Raw genomic sequence first — 22,962 nt, forward strand, 5'->3', positions numbered from 1 at the left:
TCAAAAGCCTTTTATTATGAGAAGAAAATAGATAATTCTAATAATAAAATAAAAACAATTTGGAGCATTGTAAAAAATGAAACAGGAAGAGATACTACAAGCAAAGAAGATGTAAATAAAATCAAATATGAAGATACCCTATTAGATAACCCCAAAACTGTGGCTGAGATTTTCAATAAACACTTCCTACCAGTAACTCAACAGATTGGTTGCAAGCCCAATGTTGATGAAGATATAACTCTTTGTCAAGCAGTATATTCAAACACAATTTCAGAAATGCACCTTAATCCTGTCACTGTAGAAGAAATTCAAAATATCATCATGTCTCTAAAAAGTAAGAACTCTGCAGGGGTTGATAATATATCTACTAATTTATTGAAATATTCTTGTGTGTAGATAAGGGACATTCTCTGTCATATTTTCAATTTGATTTGATTTATTTCATGTTCCACAGGTCCAACTGTGTTAGGTTCACAAGGACTTCAGAAAGGTGTTGTTCCCAGTAGACTTAAGTATGCCATTATGAAGCCCCTGTAGAAAAAGAGCGATAAAGCTGAACTAACTATTGACCTATCTCTTTGCTGACAGCTTTCTCCAGAATTCTAGAAAAGCTAATACATGTAAGAATTACTGATCATCTCATGAAGAATGGAGTTCTCAGCAAGAGCCAATTTGGCTTTCAAAGGGGCGATTCAACAGAAGACACAGTCTATGCACTTGCAAATGAATTCCTAGAAACCCTTAATGAAAAAATGCTTGCACTTGGTGTCTTCTGTGATTTATCTAAAGTGTTTGACTGTGTTGATCACCAGATTCTCTTGCAAAAAGCAAAATTAGTAGGAATAGGTAGTGTTGCAGGCAATTGGCTACAGTCATACCTCCAAGACAGGAAACAAAAAGTTGTCTTGAACAGCTCGGGTAGAGTATGTGATGTTTCCTCACTTTCTGATTGGAGTTCCATTACATGTGTAGTGGCTCAGTGCTCAGTTCTTGGGCCACTATTATTCCTGATTTTTATAAATGATCTACCATCATGTACAAGCCTGCCGCATAAATTTACATTATTTGCTGACAATACCACAATTTTTATGAGCAGTAGAACAGACAGTAATCTTGAGGAACTCATTAATCACATACTCTCAGATGTGGTTAATTGGTTCAAGGTGAATGATCTCTCATTGAATTCCAGTAAGACCAGCTTTATTCAGTTCTGTACAAAAACAGAAAAAGAGAGAGAGAGAGAGATAAGTGTGACATGTGGTAATCAGCCAATAGATAGAATGGAAACAACAAAATTTCTTGGAGTGCACATTGACAAGAAAATGAACTGATCTTCATATATTATAGATCTCTGTAAGAGACTCAGCTCTGCTATATATGCTCAACGGGTTGTCACTACATGTGTTGAACCTAACACTGCAAAAGTGGCATACTATGGCTATTTTCACTCACTCATTCAATAAGGCATTATTTTTTGGAGCAACCAGCCATTAGCAAGGAAAGCGTTCATTGCACAGGAAAGAGCTTTAAGAATTATATGTGGATTGTTCCCAAGAGACTCATGTAGAAATAGCTTTCAAAAACTTAAAATATACTCAACTACATGCCAATATATTTTTTCTCTCGTGTATTTTGTTTGTAAAAATATAGAGATATTTCAACCAAGAATTATCATGAGCATAACACATGGGAGGAGAATGACATACACAGTGAGGATAGAAATTTGAGCTTGGCGCAAAAGGGAGTCCATTACACTGGAACAAAACTCTTCAATACTCTTCCTTCTGAAATAAAGACAGAGGTTCATAACAAGAGTAAATGTAAGAAAGCACTAAAATATTTCTGCTAGAAAAATCTTTTTACTGTCTAGATGAATTTTTAATTAAATAAATTGCAAAATTTTAATATTTACAATACAAGTTTACATAATGCCACTAAGAATGTTATTTAACTTGAGCTCTGTATCTGTGTGTGCTCTGTATCTGTTTTCTGTAGTGCATTAATGTATTTTCTTTTTACTGTATTGCTGCTCAAAGAATTCACTGTATAAATTTTTATATAATTATGCACTGAAATGTCTGTATATGCTATAAGATTATCATATTGTACTTGTAAAATACTGACCCGTTCCAAGTCCTAGTGAACCCAACACAGTTGGACCTATGGAACATGAAATAAATCAAGTCAAATCAAATCATTGCCTTGCATGTGCCACATTTCTACAGAATCCACACTCATCTTCCCTGAGGTTGGCTTGTACCAGTTTTTCCATTTGTCTGTAAGGAATTCATGTTAGTATTTTGCAGCCATGAGTTATTAAACTGATAGTTTGGTAATTTCCACACCTGTCAACACCTGCTTTCTTTGGTATTGGAATTATTATATTCTTCTTGAAGTTTGAGGGTATTTCGCCAGTCACATACACTTTGCTCACCCAATGGCAGAGTTTTGTCATGGCTGACTCTCCAAAGGCTATCAGTAAGTCTAACGGAATGTTGTCTAACCATACAGCACAGCTGCATGCACTTGGGAAAAATTATGGCTGTAGTTTCCCCTTGCTTTCAGCCATTCATACTAGTAGCATGGCTAGGCCATTTTGGTTAATGTTACAAGGCCAGTTTAGTCAATCATCCAAGGTGTTGCCCCTATAACTACTGAAAGGACTGCTGCCCCTCTTCAGGAACCACAAGTTTGTCTGGCCTTTCAACAAATACCCCTCAACTGTGGTTGCACCTATGGTACATCTATCTGTATCACTGAGGCATACAAGACTCCCCACCAATGGCAAAGTCGACAGTTGGGGGGAGGGGGGTTGATAGGGATATGAAATGGAAAAATCATACAGACTAAGTCAAAAGTAAAGGAGGTGAAAGACGGCTGTTCATTGGTAGAATACTAAGGAAATCCATGACTCTACAAAGGAAACTGCACACAAAATATTAATGTGACCCATGCTGAAATAAAATAATAAGTGAGTGGCTTCATGTACCAAATGAGTTAACAGGTATCTTGAACAGGTAAAAAGAAGGCAGCATGAATGATCACAGGTTTCTTTGACCCATGGGAGAGTGTCTTGAATATGCTGAAATAACTGAACTGTCAAAAATTTGAGGATAGATGCAGACTATCCTGTGAAAACCAACTTACAATGATTTTAGAACCAGCTTTAAAAGATTTGCACATAGTAATATATTACAACTCCATTTGAATCACTGCCACAAGGATCGTGAACACAATATCACACTAATGACAGCATGCATATAGACATTTAAACAGTCTTGCTTCCTGTGCTCCATATATGCATGGAACAACAAAACACACTAATAACTGATACAGCAGGACACACTCTCTGCCATGAACTTTACAGTGGTTTGCAAAGTATAGGTGTAGATTTAGAATCTGCTTCCCGTACCATTTATGTAACTATGGAAAATGTAGTAGATGTTTTCCTAATCTGTCTGTTCTTCTAGTACAGCTTTGGCATGAACTTATTTTTTATCACATTCAATAAAATTTTTCTGGGTTTGTGACCACATTGTCAATACATATAAACTACTGGCGTTTTGGTCCCTCTTGCAAGTGACCTTCTTCAGTGTGTTTTGTTTACTGCTGAATGAGAGAACTTCGTTTCTTATATAACTGCAGACATGGCTGTTGTCTGATTCTGATAGGCTGTTAAGGATGAAGGGGAGGAATATAAGAAGCCTCTGTTGGTGTTTTTATTATTTTTTTTCATTAGTTGAAACCAAACGTTTTGATTGGTGTTTGCATTACTGCTTGTGATTGGTGGAAATTGGCAAATGGAGAACTATGCGGCAGCTGTGATGCGGCATTGTTTTCCTGCTTTCAAGTGGCAGCCAAGGTGCAGCCGCTGTGGTCTTACACATGCCTGTATGTGTTGCTTCACATGAGATGTCATCCTGTAGCACTGTTATTGCAGGCAGCCAAGATGTCGGAAGTTGGTACTCATCCTCTCTCTTCATGTTGGTCAGTCGTTTGGCTATTTCTATTGCCTCTCTAATCTTCCTTCTGAAAGTAAGAGGCTGTTTTGCCAGTATGCATGCTTCACCAAAAACAATCTGTTTGCTGCACTCATCCTGGTGATCTGCCACTGCTGACTTGGTGTGCTGTCTTAGTTGGATATATCTTTCACGTTCAGATATCCATGTGCTGATGAATCGCCCCATGTCACCTACATACACTAATCCACATTTGCACCTGATTTCGTAGACTCTAGCAGCATTTAGTTTGTCAACTGTATCTTTTGTTTTGCGAAGACCATCATCTTTTCTGTTGCTGCTTCAGAAAATCAGCTTGATGCCTGCTCAGGAGAGGATTTTGCCCACCTGTTCAGTAACACCTTGAACATATGGTAATAGAGTGGTGTTATGTACTTCCTTTTGCTATCCTCTATTTCCTTCATTCTTTGTTACTATAGTTTTATCTATTACATTCATTCCATAACCATGGCACAAAAATGGACTTGAGGTTTTGTAGTTCATCCTTTAGATGTTCCATATCACTGATCCTGTGAGCCCTCTTGGTTAAAGTGTGCAGGGCAGATTTCTTCTGCGCAGGGTGATGATGGGAGGAGGCATGCAAGTACCTGCCAGTACTGGTTGGCTTCCTACATACTCTATGGCCCAGTTTACCATCAGGTTTTCTGTAAACTTCCACATCAAAGAAAGGCAGCATCCCATTCTTTTCTTTCTCCATAGTGAATTGGATTCTGCTGTGCTGCTGGTTGAAGTGTCGGTGGAAACTTCATAACTCTTCCTCTCCGTGTGACCAGATAACAAAAGTATCGTCAACATATCGAAGCCAACATTCTGGGCATAATGGTGCTGACTGGAGCACTGTTTCTTAAAATGCTTCCATAGGGGAGCCCTTAGCTACACTATCTGTCTGTTCATGAAATTCCCCTTTCCACCTGAAATAGGCAATTGTTAAACAGTGTTGCACTAGATCACAGATACCAGGTACCATGCGTTCCTCTAACACGTTCATGGTGTCTTGTACCAGTATATTCATGAATAAAGACTTCACGCCAAAGCTAACCATCAGGTCTGTGGCTGAGATACACTTTACTTCTTAAGGTTCCTCAAAATGAGTGGAGTCCTTAACGTATGAATTTGTGTGACCCACCAAATGTAGGAGCTTTGGAGCCAGTTCCTTTGCTATACTGTACATCAATGAATTAATGTTACTCACAAAGGAAAGGCCTCTTTATGGACCTTCTTTACACTATTTATTCTTGGTGGTTGTGGAACATGTGGGATGAGTCTTCTGGCTGTGTTGAAATTCATTCTAGTTTGCTTAAGCAGTGCTTGCGTCGATTGATTATCTTGGCCATTGGATCTCTCTTAAGTTTCTTATAAATGAGTTCATTGAGAAGATCCTCCATTCTTTTGTTATAATCCTCCATGTCCAACACAACGATTGCATTTACCTTGTCTGCTCATGCTATTACTAAATGAGAGCTGTTCTTCAGTTCCGCGACAGCATGACATTCCTCCTTGCTGATATTTCATTTCATAGGCTTTACTTGAGTCATGACCCGTACTGTTTCTTGTCTAATTCTGTCTGCCTCAGCTTTGACAGATTCAATGCTGTCTTCTTTTGGAACTCGTTTTGGTGTGACTGTGAAAGTCATCCCTTTAGCCAGAATTTGTGTGGCTGCAGTGCTTAAAATGTGGCTGCATTGCTTAAAATGTGGATGGAAAGGCTAACCATCATCTGTTGAGTGTCCAGTATCAGTCCTTCCCCAGTGGTTTTCTGCTGCTGTTTGTAGAACTTCCTCATCTGATGGATGGCGGTAATATCACCGAACCTTCTAGCTTGTTGAAAGGTTAACATATCAACCTTCTCCCAGTCATCCATGATCAGCTTTCCAGCAAGGAAAAGGTGCAGTTGACAAAGTTTCCAGTTGTTTGTGTTGAGACTTATTCGAATATGGTGGATCCTTTCCCGTAACAAAGCTCTGCTGGCTTGTAACAGATATTCTTCACGTTGTTTGTTATACCGCAATCTTAAGTGCTTTTGGTGTAGATTAACTAATTAAATACGTTCATTAGTGCGCTCTTCAAGCTTGCCATTGAAGGTTTTTCTTTTATTTACATATTCTTCCACTTATCGCAAAATGTTCATTGTGGTTACACTTGACTGTTTAGACCTAATTTTTGATTGTGCATATTTAGCATTATGCCACAAATTTAAGTGCATTTATCACTTAGTAAATCTCTTAACTAATTGCCAAACTACCATGGATACTAAGTGTGTGAGCTGCAGTAGGAAAGTTAGTTCAGGGGTTTTTTGCAGCTGTTGCAACAGGTGGTTTCATCGGGGAAATTGTAGCGCCATGGGAATTGGGGAAGCAAACGAGACTCTTGCACTCTTTTGCAGGGTTTGCTCAAGAGATAGGATTATAGCTGAACAGGAGGAGAAAATTAGAGCCCTTCAGGCTGATTTGGACAGAGCGAGGGAGGAACTAAAGAGGTTAATGGGTGAGAATGGTAAACAGCAGTGGGAAGTGGTAGCTGGGAACAGGGGCCACACAAAGAGGACAGTGTCTGACAGTTTCCCAATTGGCACAACCAATAGATTTGCCTATCTACCACAGTTAAGTAAGAAAGAGGCTCCAGTAGAAGTAGATGTAGTTAAGATGCAACAGAATCTCACTAGGAAACCAACTGTTTCAAAAAAAGTAGAAAGTAAGAGGAAAGTTCTGGTGCTAGGTAGCAGCCATGGAAGAGCTGTGAGCCAGATTTTGCAGGAAAAATTAGGTGACAGGTACCAGGTCACAAACTTTTTCAAGCCAAGTGCAAGTCTTAGCCAGGTGCTAGAGGATATAGTTTCCTTGTGCAAGGGTTTCGCCAAGCAGGATCATGTGATGATAGTGGGTGGAGTGGGGAACAGTATTGATAGGGATCAGGGCTACAGTATCGAGTGTGACCTGGTGAAAATAGTCTCCGCAACGACCCATACCAATGTTGGGTTGGTGCCTGCTTTCATGTGGCATTATCAGCCCCAGTTGAACCGCTCTGTCAGGAGGGTAAATATGGAGTTGGATCAGTTGTGTAGGGCGGCCACTCTGTCAGACATTAGATTGGTTCCTGTCGAGGCTATTGATAGGGAGGATTTCACAAGGCATGGCGTACACCTCAATAGGAAAGGTAAGGCTAAACTGGCAGGGTTGTTAGCGAAAGCCATAAGGGGGGACACTAGTACTCATGGATGTACCTCTTTTTTAGACTAATATCAGTGTCCAATGAGATGTTCAGGCAGGCAGGTGCTAAAGAGGTGCAAAACTCACAAAATTCTCACAACAGGAAAGTAAATAATAATGTTGCCATATTTAACCAAAATGTTGGTGGATTAAAGACAAAAGTAGATTCTCACAAAAGTAAAGTAAAAATAATGTTACCATTTTTCACCAAAGTATTCTGGGATTGAAGAATAAAGTAGATGAGCTCCTGGTTTGTTTAGATGACATTGAATCTGATAATGTAATAGATATACTATGCCTGTCTGAGCATCACATTGTGTCTGATATGGAAAAGGTAAATATCAGTGGTTATAAACTAGCTGCACATATGAGTAGAGAGAATAAGGTGAGAGGAGGAGTTGCCATGCATGTCAAAAGTTATCACTGTGTAGAAAACTTAGATACAAAAAAGTTTTGTCTAGAGCAACATATAGAAACATGTGCCTGTCAAATTAAACTGAAGGAGGGCTCTTTTATAATTGTAACAGTATATAGGTCCTCTTCAGGAAACTTTGAATTATTCCTGGACCCCCCAGGGGCTCAGCATTCATTTGCTGAGTACGGGCTTGGCGACCCCGGGTTCCTGAGCTGGGGACTGGTCAGCGCCGCCAGTCTCCTGTCACCGTAAACCCCGGACATGCTTCAGCGACCACCGCATGGCGCAGCGGTGGAATGTTGTATGCTGCGGGGAATGGTAATCTTGGCTTGACCGCCTGGATTGCGAGGAAGGTAAACCTCTATAAAAACCCCTCAATCTTATGGTGTGCTGCGCGCCTATAAGATGCATGGCTGTTGGGGTGGAACAGTCGCAAGCGGGCAACCTCTGGGGCACCTGCCGCACCCCAGTTGTATAAGGCTTACTCAGGCACGCGGGGCTCTGTCTGAGCGGACCTTTAGTTCCCTAGCTGCTCGTGGGACCACAATGGACCCTTCGACCTCTACGTTTCCCCCTACCAGTGGATTGGGTGGGCCACTGGTAGGAAAACACACCCAATCGAAAAAGCGACTTCGTGCTGCGAGTCCTCCAGCGCCTGGTGTTACTAGAGATTTATCAGACTGTCGTAACAGAGCACATGCTGATATCCAGAATGTGTTTTTGATTGTCAAACGGAAGGAAGGTAGCTTTGAGAGAGTTTCTCCCTTTTACATCCACAAGGGTCTTGAGGGAATTGCAGGAACACTGAATTCTGTGAAGCGTCTGCGCAATGGGACTCTGTTAGTTGAAACTTCTAGTTCCCGTCAAGTCACTTCTCTTAGGAAAGCAACCTGTCTCGGAGAGTACGCTATCGAGACCGAGCTCCACTCCACTTTGAACTATAGTAAGGGTGTTGTGACATGTAGGGACTTGGTGGATATCCCCAAGGACGAGTTGAAATCTGAGTGGGCTGACGAAGGTATTGTCGACGTGCAGCATATTATGAAACGAGTCGATGGGGACCTAGTCAAATCCGACTCGTTTATTCTCACTTTCAATCGCCCGAGACTCCCAGAGCATGTTAAAGCGGGTTTCTTACGTTTGCCAGTACGGCCATATTTCCCCAACCCAATGCGCTGTTTTAAATGTCAGCGCTTTGGGCATACTACGTTGGGGTGCAATGGGATAGCCACTTGCGGTAAATGTGGTCAGCCTGCCCATGAAGGAGCCGATTGTTCATCGCCTGTGAAGTGCGTGAATTGCTCTGGGAGTCACCCTGTCTGGAGCCGGGTCTGCCCCATCTATCTCGAGGAACGGAAGATACAGGAGATCAAAACATCTAAGCGCATCCCCTATGGTGAGGCCAAGAAGCTCTTTAAGGCCATGCAGCCTCCTGTGTTTACAACATCTTTCGCTTCCACTCTGCAGAAACCGGTACAGTTGGCCACTGTTGCTACACAAACGGAGGTTGCTAGTGTCACCACTAATACCTGCATTTGCCAGTGCACTTGTGCTGCTGCGGTTGTTTTGCAACCTGCAGCTCTCCCCACAACATCGGACAAGGCCGTGGTTGCTGACATTGGGGTACTTCCTGCACCTCCCCATATGGCACCTTCTGCCCAGGCGAGTAAAGCTCCAACTGTTGACAAGGTTCTGCATTCTAAGCCCCCCAAGACGAAGACGCCAAAGGTGAAGGTTTTGCCACCTGAGGAGACTAGTCACGGTCAGTCCGATGATGATGCCATCGTACTATCTGACATCTCCCTTGGGTCGCCATCGGAGCTGATGGACATTGATGTCGACCGGGGGCGATCTTCTCGCCCCAGGAATAAATCTCCGGCCAGTACGGGCTCTCCTCCAAAGCACAGGGGCAGGGTGAAAATTCAGCCACCCTGATCACTGGCTCCCATATTACAGTGGAACCTGAATGGGTTCAGGACGCATGTGGCCGAATTACAACTCCTTGTACGAGAGCGCCCCTTGTGCTTATGTCTCCAAGAGACACATTTCCGGGCCACTGATGCTCCTTCTTTAAGGGGCTATACCGTGTATCGAAAAGATGATCTGATGGGGGAAAGGGCAAAGGGTGGTGTTGCGGTTTTTGTCCATGACATGCACCACTCATCTGAGCTCCCTCTCGTTACGGACTTGCAAGCAGTTGCAGTTGACCTTCTTGTGGGGCAGAGGCTCACAATCTGTTCCGTTTACTTACCGCCTCAGGACGCCATAGACTCTGAGGCTCTCACAGACCTTATTACCCAACTCCCCCGCCCATTTCTCCTTCTGGGGGACTTCAATGCTCATAATGTCTTATGGGGCTCTACGACTACTTGCCCCAGGGGTCGCATTCTGGAAAGCCTCATGGCATCCGAAGAACTGTGCATCCTCAACTCTGGTGCTCCCACTCATTTCTGTACTGCTTCTGGGTCGTTGTCAGCTATTGACCTTTCCTTTTGCTCTCCAGCACTCGCGGATTCTGCTCTGTGGGAGGTTGCCGCTGACCTCCATTCTAGTGACCACTTCCCCCTTTGGATTCGCCTCCTGGATGAGACTGTAGCATTACCAGTGCCACCCAGGTGGAACCTCTGCAGAGCTGACTGGACACTTTTCAGCGATTTAGCTGTTTTGGAACACCGTGCCAGCGTCCACGAATGGGTCGACCATGTTACAGCCGTGATCTCCCATGCTGCTGAATTGTCGATCCCACGGTCCTCAAGTCATCCCAAGAGGCGCCTTGTCCCTTGGTGGACCACTGAGTGCCGCTCAGCCATCCGAGCCCGCCGTGCAGCTCTGCGCCGCTTCAAGTGCCGTCCCTCAGCTGACAATCTTGCGGCCTTTCGGGTGGCAAGGGCCAAGGCGCGGCGAGTGATTAAAGAGAGCAAACGACGGTCATGGCAATCGTTCTTGAACTCCATCTCCCGCTCCACTAGTTCAACAAAAGTGTGGGAAGCCATCAGGAGGATCTCCGGGAAACGCAGCCAACTACCTGTCACAGCATTGCTGCATCAGGGTAGTCTACTCACGGCGCCGAGAGACATTGCCCAGACACTGGCCACGTATTTTGCCGAATCTACTGCCACTATGAACTGTGATCCAGATTTCTGCCGCTACCGCACTGCTATCGAGAGGGATCACTTGGACTTCCGGTCTCCAAATTCTGAACCCTACAACTGCCCCTTCACAATGTGGGAACTGGATTCGGCGCTGTCTGTGGCTCATGATACTGCGCCAGGTGCTGATCAAATCCTGTACAGCATGCTGCAGCACTTGTTGCTGCCATCCAAGGAAGTACTCCTGAATTGTTTTAATATGATATGGTCATCCGGCACGTTCCCTGACTCGTGGAGGGAGGCGATTTTGGTTCCCCTCCTCAAACCGGGAAAGGACCGAATGCATCCCAGTAGTTATCGGAGTATTGCTTTGACGAGCTGTGTCGGGAAGACATTGGAACGCATGGTCAACCGTCGCCTGGTTTGGCTGCTCGAGACCAGGCAGCTCCTTAGCCACTCTCAGTGTGGCTTTCGGAGATGTCGTTCAACTATAGACAACTTGACCCTGCTTGAGGCGGTCATCCAGCAGGCCTTCTTACGTAACCAGCATTGTCTAGGTGTATTCTTTGACATTAATAAGGCGTATGACACTACTTGGCGCCGCCTTATCCTCAATCAACTCCATCAGTGGGGCTTTCGTGGCCATCTCCCCATCTTCATTCGGTCCTTTCTTTCCCGCCGCGTCTTTCGATATCGGGTTGGTAATGTGCTATCTGATTTGTACGTGCAGGAGAATGGTGTTCCTCAGGGAAGCGTTTTAAGTGTCACCCTCTTTGCCATCGCCATTAACAGTATCACGTCCACAATCCGGAGTCCTGCCCAGTGCTCCTTGTTTGTGGACGATTTTGCTGTTTTCTGTTCTTCCTCCAGTCTTGTCACTGCTAGTCGGCAGCTGCAGCTTACGATAAAGCGATTAGAGGCATGGACTGCGAAGACGGGTTTTACCTTTTCTGCAGACAAATGTGTGTGTGTTCATTTTAATCGTTCTCGACGTGCTTTTACCTCCCCTGAATTGCGTCTGAGGGGCACCATTCTTCCTTTTAGAGACACTGTGAGGTTCCTGGGCCTCACTTTTGATTCCAAGTTGTCGTGGTTGCCGCACCTTAAAGACCTCAAGGTGCGGGCCCTGAAGGCGCTGAATATTTTGAAGTGTTTGAGCCATCGGTCCTGGGGAGCAGATCGGGCGCGTCTGCTGCAGTTTTATAGGGCTTTCGTCCGGTCGCGTCTTGACTATGGATGCACTGTGTATGGGTCAGCGAGGCCTTCGTATCTGAAGATTCTTGACGCAGTACACCATGAGGGTATCAGGCTGGCCACTGGTGCCTTCCGTACCAGTCCCATCCCCAGCCTGTGTGCTGAGGCAGGGGAACCGCCGCTCGCCATCCGGCGGAAACTCCTCATGGTGCGACGGGTGTGTCAATTCCTTGCCTGTCCTCCCTCCCCTGCATACCCTACTGTTGCCCGACCCCCTATGGAACGTCTCTTTTCCAGTCGTCCAAGGGCAACGAGACCATTTGGGATTCGTGCCAAGCATTTGCTTGAGTCCCTTGGTGTGGAGCGTCTGGCACCCCAACTCCAGGGTTTTACCCGCCTGCCTCCCTGGTTGCTCCAGAGGCCCAGCGTCCTTTTAGACTTGTCAGAGTACCGGAGGAGCTGCACTCCTGCGTTTGTTTTTACCTCCTTATTTTACGATATTTTAAACCAGCATCCTGACCATGTACCAGTATTTACGGATGGCTCTAAACAGGGGGACTCTGTAGGTTGTGCTGTTGTTTTCCCTGATCGAGTCATCAAATTACGGCTTCCTGCAGCGTTTACCATCTTTGATGCCGAATTGTTTGCGATCTTGCGGGCATTGGAACAGATGAGATGTGTTCCCAGTCTTAAGTTTCTCATCTGTTCTGACTCTCTGAGTGCCCTTCAGACCATGCAACACTTGTACCCAGCGGATACGGTCGTCCAGAACATCCATGATGCCCTACTCCACCTGCAACGGCAGGGGAAGGAGGTTTCTTTCTGCTGGGTGCCGGGGCACGTGGGTATTAGGGGAAACGAACTGGCGGATGTAGCTGCCAAAGATGCATGTTCCCTCCCTCACGTTGTTGAATGTGCCGTCCCCCTCCATGCTGTTACCTCCCTTTTGCGTTCTCGTGTTATGCGTCAATGGGAAGAGGAGTGGCTGGCAGTCGGTGAAAATAAGCTGCGTCTGGTCAAGGCCACCACGCGGCCATGGCGTACATCCTACCAGTCATGCAGGCGGGATGAGGTTCTCCTCACCCGCCTCCGCATCGGGCACAGTCCCTTAACGCACGGTTTTTTACTCCGGCGGGAGGACCCCCCAATCTGTAGTGCTTGTGGCGACCTGATAACTGTGCGCCACATTTTACTTGACTGTCCTTTATTCTCTGACCAGAGGGCGGTGGTTTCCTTGCCACCGGATTTGCCCTCTATTTTGCAAGACGACGCAACGACTGTGGTTAAGGTCTTACGGTTTTGTGTCCTGTCAAATTTGTTGCCTCGGATTTTAGGGAGAGGATTTTAATGTGCTGCTGGGTGACTGGTTCACCCAGGTTTTAGGTAAGAGGTCCGCCAGTCACGATTACCTACTTGTTTCCCTTCAATTTCTGTTCTCTTTTCCTTGTGTTTCCTTTCCTTTTTAGTGCGTTTCTTCTCCTCTTGTTTTGCCTCTGTATGTGAGGATTTGTAACTGCGTCAGGTCTGTGTCTTTTACCGTTCTCCTTGTTCGCTGTCCGTCTTCGTCTCTTCTCCGCATGTGTTCCTGTTTCTATGCGTTTGGGCGCTGATGACCACGCTGTTTAGCGCCCGAAAACCTCAACCCACACACACACACACACAATTATTCCTGGAAAACTTGGATGCCTCGTAGTGCTATCTGTCAGATAGGGGAAAGCAAATTATTGTTTGTGGGGACTTCAGTGTTGATTCACTGAAAGAGTGTAATAGGAAGAATGACCTGGAAGACTTGCTCGGTTCTTTCAATTTTACATCTGTCATTAATTTTCCCACTGAGGTAGTAAAGGACAGCAGCACATTGATAGATAACACTTTTATAGACCAAGATAGGTTTAAAAACATAAATTCTTGTTCTGTTGAGAATGGCCTTTCTGATCATGATGCTCAGCTAGTTACAGTATATGACATAGCTCCATTCAGTAATTCAAAACTACCCTCCATAGTTGTGTGTTTAATTAATGACTCAACTATTAGAAATTTCAGAGAAAATCTTCAGCAATTAGACTGTGATGAGGTGTACAGGGAACCTGATGCTAATATAAAATATAACTTATTTCTTCTGGTAAACCTTCCATCTGTCTGTTGAAACAACAGATTTTTAGAAAAATAACGCACACAGACAGATACTTACATAAAAACTCTAACCACCATCCACAACAAAAGAGAGGTGTGATTAAAAGTCTCGTTGACAGAGCCAGACGGATTTGCACGCCAGAGTATCTAGATGTCGAATTAAAACATCTGAAGCACGCTTTTGAGAAAAATGGCTACTCAAAGAAAGAAGTAAGCAGAATTCTGCACCCAAACAACAAAAAGCCTAAGGACAAGCCTGAAAAACGATGGAAGAATACAGCCTCTCTCCCTTTTATAAAGAAAGTAACGGATCAGATTGGAAAGATTTTAAGTAAACATGATATTAGACCTGTTTTTAGACCAACGAAGAAAATTTGTCATGTTCTCCGGTCTGTAAAAGATAAACGTGCTCCTCTATCAGACAGTGGCGTATATAAAATTCCGTGTACATGTGGTAAAGTTTATATACAAACAACAAAAAGAAGCATAAATACACGGTTACAAGAACACAGAAGTCTTTGCCGCTTAGGAAAAACGGATAAATCGGCTGTAGCAGAACATGCTTTTCAATCAGGAAATCATCAAGTGAAGTTTTCCGAAACAAAAATTTTATCTACGACGACGAACTATTACCCACGGCTTTGTAGAGAAGCAATTGAAATATATAAACATAGGGATAATTTTAATCGAAAAGAAGAGACCACGAAACTTAGTGATATTTGGACAGTAGCACTACAGAATTGCTAGACAGTTTTATCTGTGACGAGATTACGATCGATAGTTAAGTTTTATCTCTGACAAAGATCATCTCTGCATATCACGTGCAACTCTGGTCACGCCCACTTTCTACAATATATAAGTCGCTCTCAGACGTCCGACCCGTCAGTCAACAAGACTCACCGGAGGAGAAACACCCCTCTGAAGATGTCCAGCGCAGCTCTGGACGAAATGTTAGGAGCTGAAGAGTTTCATGGACCACGACCTTACATCCCGGAAGGTTTACCAGAAGATATGTCATCCGGTCGTGAAAGCCTTCATACTATAACTTATTTCATCATACACTTGTGAGAGAATTTGAAAACTGTTTCCCCAAGAAAGTAGTTAAATTTAATTATAAGAAATCATGTAAAAAACCTTGGCTCACTAAAGGAATAAAAATATCTTGTAACCACAAAAGGGAACTCTATCTAACAACAAGAAAGAGTAATGACCCAGAAACGGCCAAATATTATAAAAACTACTGTGCTACTTTAAGAAAGGTTATTAAAAAGTCCAAAAGCATGTGCATCATATCTGAGATACATACCTCTGATAACAAAATCAAAACAATTTGGAATATTATTACAAAGGAGACAGAGCAACCATCTACATCTACATCCATACTCCACAAGCCACCTGACGGTGTGTGGCGGAGTGTACCTTGAGTACCTCTATTGGTTCTCCCTTCTATTCCAGTCTCGTATTGTTCGTGGAAAGAAGGATTGTTGATATGCCTCTGTGTGGGCTCTGATCTCTCTGATTTTATCCTCATGGTCTCTTCGTGAGATATACTTAGGAGGGAGCAATATACTGCTTGACTTCTCGGTGAAGGTATGTTCTCGAAACTTCAACAAAAGCCCGTACTGAGCTACTTATGGTCTCTCCTGCAGAGTCTTCCACTGGAGTTTATCTATCATCTCTGTAATGCTTTTGCAATTACTAAATGATCCTGTTTGTAAAGAAGCATGCTGCTCTCCATTGGATCTTCTCTATCTCTTCTATCGACCCTATCTGGTACGGATCCCACACTGCTGAGGTGTATTCAAGCAGTGGGCGAACAAGTGTACTGTAACCTACTTCCTTTGTTTTCGGATTGCATTTCCTTAGGGTTCTTCCAATGAATGTCAGTCTGGCATCTGCTTTACCGATGATCAACTTTATATGATCATTCCATTTTAAATCAGTCCTAATGCATACTCCCAGATAATTTATGGAATTAACTGCTTCCAGTTGCTGACCTGCTATATTGTAGCTAAATGATAAGGGATCTTTCTTTCTGTGTATTCGCAGCACATTACACTTGTCAACATTGAGATTCAATTGCCATTCCCTGCACCCTGTATCAATTCGCTGCAGATCCTCCTGCATTTCATTACAGTTTTCCATTATTACAACCTCTCGATATACCACAGCATCATCCACAAAAAGCCTCAGTGAACTTCCAATGCCATCCACAGGGTCATTTATGTATATTGTGAATACCAATGGTCCTACGACACTCCCCTGTGGCACACCTGAAATCACTCTTACTTCGGAAGACTTCTCTCCATTGAGAATGACATGCTGTGTTCTGTTATCTAGGAACTTTTCAATCCAATCACACAATTGGTCTGATAGTCCATATGCTCTTACTTTGTTCACTAAACAACTGTGGGGAACTGTATCAAACGCCTTGCGGAAGTCAAGAAACACACCTACCTGGGAACTCGTGTCTATGGCCCTCTGAGTCTCATGGATGAATAGCGTGAGCTGGGTTTCACACGACTGTCTTTTTTGAAACCCATGCTGATTCCTACAGAGTATATTTCTAGTCTCCAGAAAAGTCATTATACTCAAACTTAATACATATTCCAAAAGTCTACAACTGAGCGACGTTAGAGATATAGGTCTATAGTTCTGCACATCTGTTCGATGTCCCTTCTTGAAAATTGGGATGACCTGTGCCCTTTTCCAATCCTTTGAAATGCTACACTCTTCTAGAGACCTATGGTACACCGCTGCAAAAAGGGGGGCAAGTTCCTTTGCGTACTCTGTGTGAAATCAAACTGGTATCCTATCGGGTCCAGCGGCCTTTCCTCTTTTCAGCGATTTTAATTGTTTCTCTATCCCTCTGCCGTCTATTTTAATATCTACCATTTTGTCATCTGTGTGACAATCTAGAGAAGGAACTACAGTGCAGTCTTCCTCTGTGAAACAGCTTTGGAAAAAGACATTTAATATTTCGGCCTTTAGTCTGTCATCCTCTGTTTCAGTACCATTTTGGTCACAGAGTGTCTGGACATTTTGTTTTGATCCGCCTACAGCTTTGATATAAGACCAAAATTTCTTAGGATTTTCTGCCAAGTCAGTACATAGAACTTTACTTTCGAATTCAGTGAACGCCTCTTGCATAGCCCTCCTCACACTACATTTTGCTTTACATAATTTTTGTTTATCTGCAAGGCTTTGGCTATGTTTATGTTTCATGTGAAGCTCCCTTTGCTTCCGCAGCAGTTTTCTAACTCGGTTGTTGTACCACGGTGGCTCTTTTCCATCTCTTACGATATTGCTTGGCACATACTCATCTAACGCATATTGTACGATGGTTTTGAACTTTGTCCACTGATCCTCAACACTATCTGTACTTGAGACAAAACTTTTGTGTTGAGCCATCAAGTATTCTGAAATCTGCTTTTTGTCACTTTTGCTAAACAGAAAAATCTTCCTACCTTTTTTAATATTTCTATTTATGGCTGAAATCATCGATGCAGTAACCGCTTTATGATAGCTGATTCCCTGTTCTGTGTTAACTGTTTCAAATAGTTCGGGTCTGTTTGTCACCAGAAGATCTAATATGTTATCGCCATGAGTCGGTTCTCTGTTTAACTGCTCAAGATAGTTTTCAGATAAAGCACTTTAAAAAATTTCACTAGATTCTTTGTCCCTGCCACCCATTATGAACGTTTGAGTCTTCCAGTCTATATCCAACAAATTAAAATCTCCAACCACAACTATAACATGGTGGGGAAATCTACTCGAAATGTTTTCCAAATTATTCTTCAGGTGCTCAGCCACAACAGCTGCTGATCCAGGGGGCCTATAGACACATCCAATTACCATGTCTGAGCCTGCTTTAACCGTGACCTTCACCCAAATTATTTAACATTTTGGATCTCCATCAGTTTCCTTTGATACTATTGCACTTCTTATCGCTGTAAACACGCCTCCCCCTTCACTGTCCAGCCTGTCTCTGCAGTATACATTACAATCTGAGTTTAGAATTTCATTACAGTTTACATCTGGTTTCAGCCAACTTTCTGTTCCTAGTACTATGTGGGCATTGTGACCGTTTGTTAATGAGAGCAGTTCTGGGACCTTTTTATAGACACTCCTGCAGTTTACTATTAGCACATTAATATTGTTATTCCCTGTCGCATTTTGCCTACTCCTACCTTGTCGCGTCTCAGGAGGCGTCTTATCAGGCCTGGGGAGGGAATTCTCTAAACTAAAAAACCCACATGTGCACTCCACACACACTCCGCTGCCCTTGTAGCCGTTTGTTAATGAGAGCAGTTCTGGGACCTTTCTATAGACACTCCTACAGTTTACTATTAGCACATTAATATTGTTATTCCCTGTTGTATTTTGCCTACTCCTACCTTGCCGCATCTCAGGAGGTGTCTTGTCAGGCCTAGGGAGGGAATTCTCTAAACTAAAAAACCCACATGTGCACTCCACACACACTCCGCTGCCCTTGTAGCCACTTCCTGCGAGTAGTGCACACCTGACCTATTCAGGGGGACCCTACATTTCTCCATCTGATAGCGGAGGTCAGAAATTTGCACCCCAGATCTTCGCAGAATCGTCTGAACCTCTGGTTTAAGCCTTCCACTCGGCTCCAAACCATACCACAAATAGTTAGCTCAGATTCCACCCCGTGAGCAAGGCTTTCCGCCTTCACCAACTCCGCCAACTGCCTGTATGAACTGAGCATGACCTCTGAACCCAGACGGCAGGAGTCATTGGTGCTGACATGAGCAACAATTAGCAGTCGGGTGCACCCAGTGCTCTCTATCGCCACCGGCAGGGCCTCCTCCACATCTGGGATGAGACCCACCGGCAAGCAGACAGAGTAACACTGGCCTTCTTCCCCGACCTTTCTGCTATTTCCCTAAGAGGCTCCATCACCCACCTAACGTTGGAGCTCCCAATCACTAATAAACCCCTCTCCCCGTGTGCCTGCTCAGACCTTGCTGAAGGAGCAGCCACATGTCCACTCACAGGTAGAGCGGGCGATGCCACACAGCCAGCCTCTACATTGACCCTCCGCCTCTTGCGCCGTTAACGCCGCTGAACCTGCCACTCCCCTCGGGGAGAGGGTGGCCCATCCGCACCCGGTACCCGCGAAGATGTCTCGACATCAGGGACAGTGGGTGAAGCATGTAACACCTGGGGTGTACCGTGCGATGCACCAGACTCCCCACTGCCACTACACTCCAAGGCAGCAGTCTGAAGACGGCTGACCGCAGCCATCAACACGTTCAGCTGTTCGTGAACAGTGGCCAGCTCCTCCTGTGTCCGTACACAGCAGTCACACATCCTATCCATCCTAAGAAATCAATTTACTGTAGGGAGTTAATCAGCTTTTAACTAGACTGCTAATTCACTAAATGCGGCTGATAGTTGACTAAACTGTGGTTACTAGATACGTCTTGTAGAAAACAATGGAAATAGCACCACTACCTGTCTCTAAACTGTATTCAAAACAAACACTAGCACTACTGGCACTATGGCTGACTAAAGGGACTCTCTCTGACTGTATTCAAAACAAACACAAAATCTAAGGAACACTATTACTAGCACTCAACAATTAAAGCTTCCTAAAAGTAAAAACACATGGAAGAAGAAGTGACAAGTAAGAAAAATACAGTTAATACTTAAATTAACATATCTCGCTGCACAGCAGACATGAAGCAGACAGCAGTTACGACGACACTGACAAGAGTACAGGATGATGGCATCACCATCAAAGCGAATGGAAACTTGATAAACAACGAGCTGGAAGTCGAAAACATTTTGAATAATAATTTTTTAAATGCTGTAGAGAAAATAGGATCTAAATGTTCATTAGAAGAAGCAAGGCAGTTAATGGAAGAGGCCTTACCCACACCATTTGATACAATTGAAATTCCACCCACCTCTCCCTCTGAAATTAGGAAGATAATAAACTCTCTCAAGAATAAAAGCTCACATGGAATTGATGGCATTTCCAGCAGGACAATAAAAGCCTGTTCCCAAGAAATAAGTGGGATTCTTAGCCACATATGTAACAGGTCTCTGAAGCAGGGTATTTTCCCAGATAGACTGAAGTGTGCCATTGTTAAACCACTGCGTAAAAAAGGGGATACGTCTGATGTCAGCAACTACCTCCCAATTTCTCTTCTGACTGCCTTATCCAAAATTCTTGAAAAAGTAATGTATTGTAGAGTAGCTTCACACCTTTGTAAAAATAAAGTTTTAACAACTGTGTTGTTTGGTTTCCAGAAGGGTTTTTCAATGGAAAATGCTATATATACTTTCACTAATGAAATATTAAATGCTCTGAGTAACCGGAAGTCACCCGTTGGGATTTTTTGGGATCTATCAAAGGCTTTTGATTGTGTAAATCATGGAATACTTCTAGATAAGTTCAAGTACTGTGGTATGAATGAGACAGTGCTCAGATGGTTTAAATCACACCTAACTGGAAGAGTGCAGTTGAAATAAGCAGTTCACATAATATGCAAAAAAACTGGTGATTTCTCAAACTGGGGAACAATCAAGAATGGGGTGCCGCAAGGTTCGATCTTGGGTCCTCTGCTGTTCTTAATATATATTAATGACTTGCCATTCTATATTCACGAAGATGCAAAGCTGGTACTTTTTGCCGATGATACAAGTATAGCTATCACACCCAACAGACAAGAATTAACTGGTGGTAAACGACGTTTTTCATAAAATCATTAAGTTGTTCTCTGCAAATGGGCTCTCATTAAACTTTGACAAAACACAGTATATACAGTTCCATACAGTAAATGGAATGACACCATTAATAAATATAGACTTCGATCAGAAATCGGTAGCTAAGGTAGAATAATCAAAATTTCTAGGTGTATGCATTGATGAGGGGTTGAACAGGAAAAAACACACTGAGGATCTGCTGAAACATTTGAGTTCAGCTACTTATGCTATTAGAGTCATTGCAAATTTTGGTGATGTACATCTGAGTAAATTAGTTTACCACGCCTATTTTCATTCTCTGCTTTCGTATGACATCATATTCTGGAGTAACTCATCATTGAGTAAAAGAGTGTTCATTGCACAAAAACATGTAATCAGAATAATTGCTGGAGCTCATCCAAGATCATCCCACAGACATTTATTGAAAGAGCTAGAGATCTTCACTGTAGCCTCACAATATATATATTCACTCATAAATTTGTTATTAACAATCCGAATGAATTCTAAAGTAATAGCAGTGTACATGGCTACAACACTAGGAGAAAGGATGATCTTCACCATTCAAGGTTATATCTAACTTTGGCTCAGAATCTTGTTCATGGAACTGAAGAACAGCTCTCATTTAGTAATAACACAAGCACACAAAGGAAATGTGACCATTGTGTTGGACATGACTGATTATAGCAAACAAATGGAGGATCTTCTGAGGGAACCTATTTATAAGAAACTTAAGGGAGATCCTATGGCCAAGATAATCAAATCAAGGCAAGCACTGCTAAAGCAAACTAGAATGAATTTCTTCAACATGGCCAGAAGACTCATTCCACAAGTTCCACTGGCACCAAGAATATATGGTGTACTGAAGGTCCATAAAGAGGCCTTTCCTTTACGACTGATTGTGAGTACCATTAACTCACCAATGTGCAGCCTAGCGAAGGAACTGGCTCCAAAGCTCTGACATTTGGTGGACCACACAAATTTGTATGTTAAAGACTCAACCCATTTTGTGGAACCTTTAGAAGAAAAACTATATATCTCAGCCACAACCTGACGGTTAGCTTCAACATGAAGTCTTTATTCACAAATGTACCAGTACAAGACACTATTAACATCTTAGAGGAATGCATGGCACCTGATATCTGTGACCTAGTGCGCTACTGTTTAACGACCACCTATTTCAGGTGGAAAGGGGAATTTTATGAACAGACAGATGGTGTAGCTATGGGCTCCCCTCTCTTGCCTATTGCAGCAGACATTTTTATGGAAGCATTTGAAGAACCAGCACTCCATCCCACACCATTATGCCCAGAATGTTGGTTCCAATATGTTTACGATACTTTCATTATCTGGTCACATGGAGGGGAAGAGTTATGAAGTTTCTACCAACATCTCAACCAGCAGCACACTTTAACCAAGAGGACTCACAGGATCAGCAATGAGGAACATCTAAAGGGTGAACTACAAAACCTCAAGTCTATTTTTTGTGTTAATGGTTATGGAATGAAAGTAATAGATAAAACTATGGCAACAAAGAATGAAGGCAATAGAGGATAACGAAAGGAAACACAAAACATTGCTCTATTACCATATGTTCAAGGTGTCACTGAACAGGTGGGCAAAATTCTCCCCCAAGCAGGCATCAAGCTGATTTTTTGAAGCAACAACAGAATAGAAGATGGTGTTCACACAATGAAAGATACAATTGGCAAACTACATGCTGTTGGATTCTATGAAATCAGATGTGAATGTCGATTAGTGTATGTAGGCGAGACAGGATATCTGAACACGAAAGATATATCCAACTAAGACAGCACACCAAGACAGCATAGTGCTTAGAGCCATTTGAACCAACTTTCAGAAGGAAGATTAGAGAGGCAATAGTAATAGCTCAGTGACCATCCAACATGAACAGAAAGGAGGGGTACTAACTTCAAATGTTTTGGCTGCCAGCAATAACAGTGCTACGGGACGATAGATCACGTGAAGAAACACGGTCAGGCATGCATGAGGTTGCAGCGACCGCAGGTACATAGAGTACTGGCACGCCTCAGGGGAAACAATACCACATGACATCTGCCGCCTAGTTTTCCATTCGCCAATTTCCACCAATCACATGCAGTAATGCAAACACCAATCAAAATGTTGGGTTTCCACCAATGAAAAGAAAT

The 22,962-nt window shown here is 43.3% G+C and overlaps 1 protein-coding gene across 1 annotated transcript in view; it reads left to right on the plus strand.

The window, feature by feature from the left end:
* Positions 1–22,962, plus strand: part of LOC124719793 (plasma membrane calcium-transporting ATPase 2-like) — a 570,459-nt gene that overhangs the window by 391,041 nt on the left and 156,456 nt on the right. The window lies entirely within an intron of this gene.

This window comes from Schistocerca piceifrons, chromosome 11 (genome assembly GCF_021461385.2).
Source record: "Schistocerca piceifrons isolate TAMUIC-IGC-003096 chromosome 11, iqSchPice1.1, whole genome shotgun sequence".
In the NCBI taxonomy this organism is placed as follows: Eukaryota; Metazoa; Arthropoda; class Insecta; order Orthoptera; family Acrididae; genus Schistocerca; species Schistocerca piceifrons.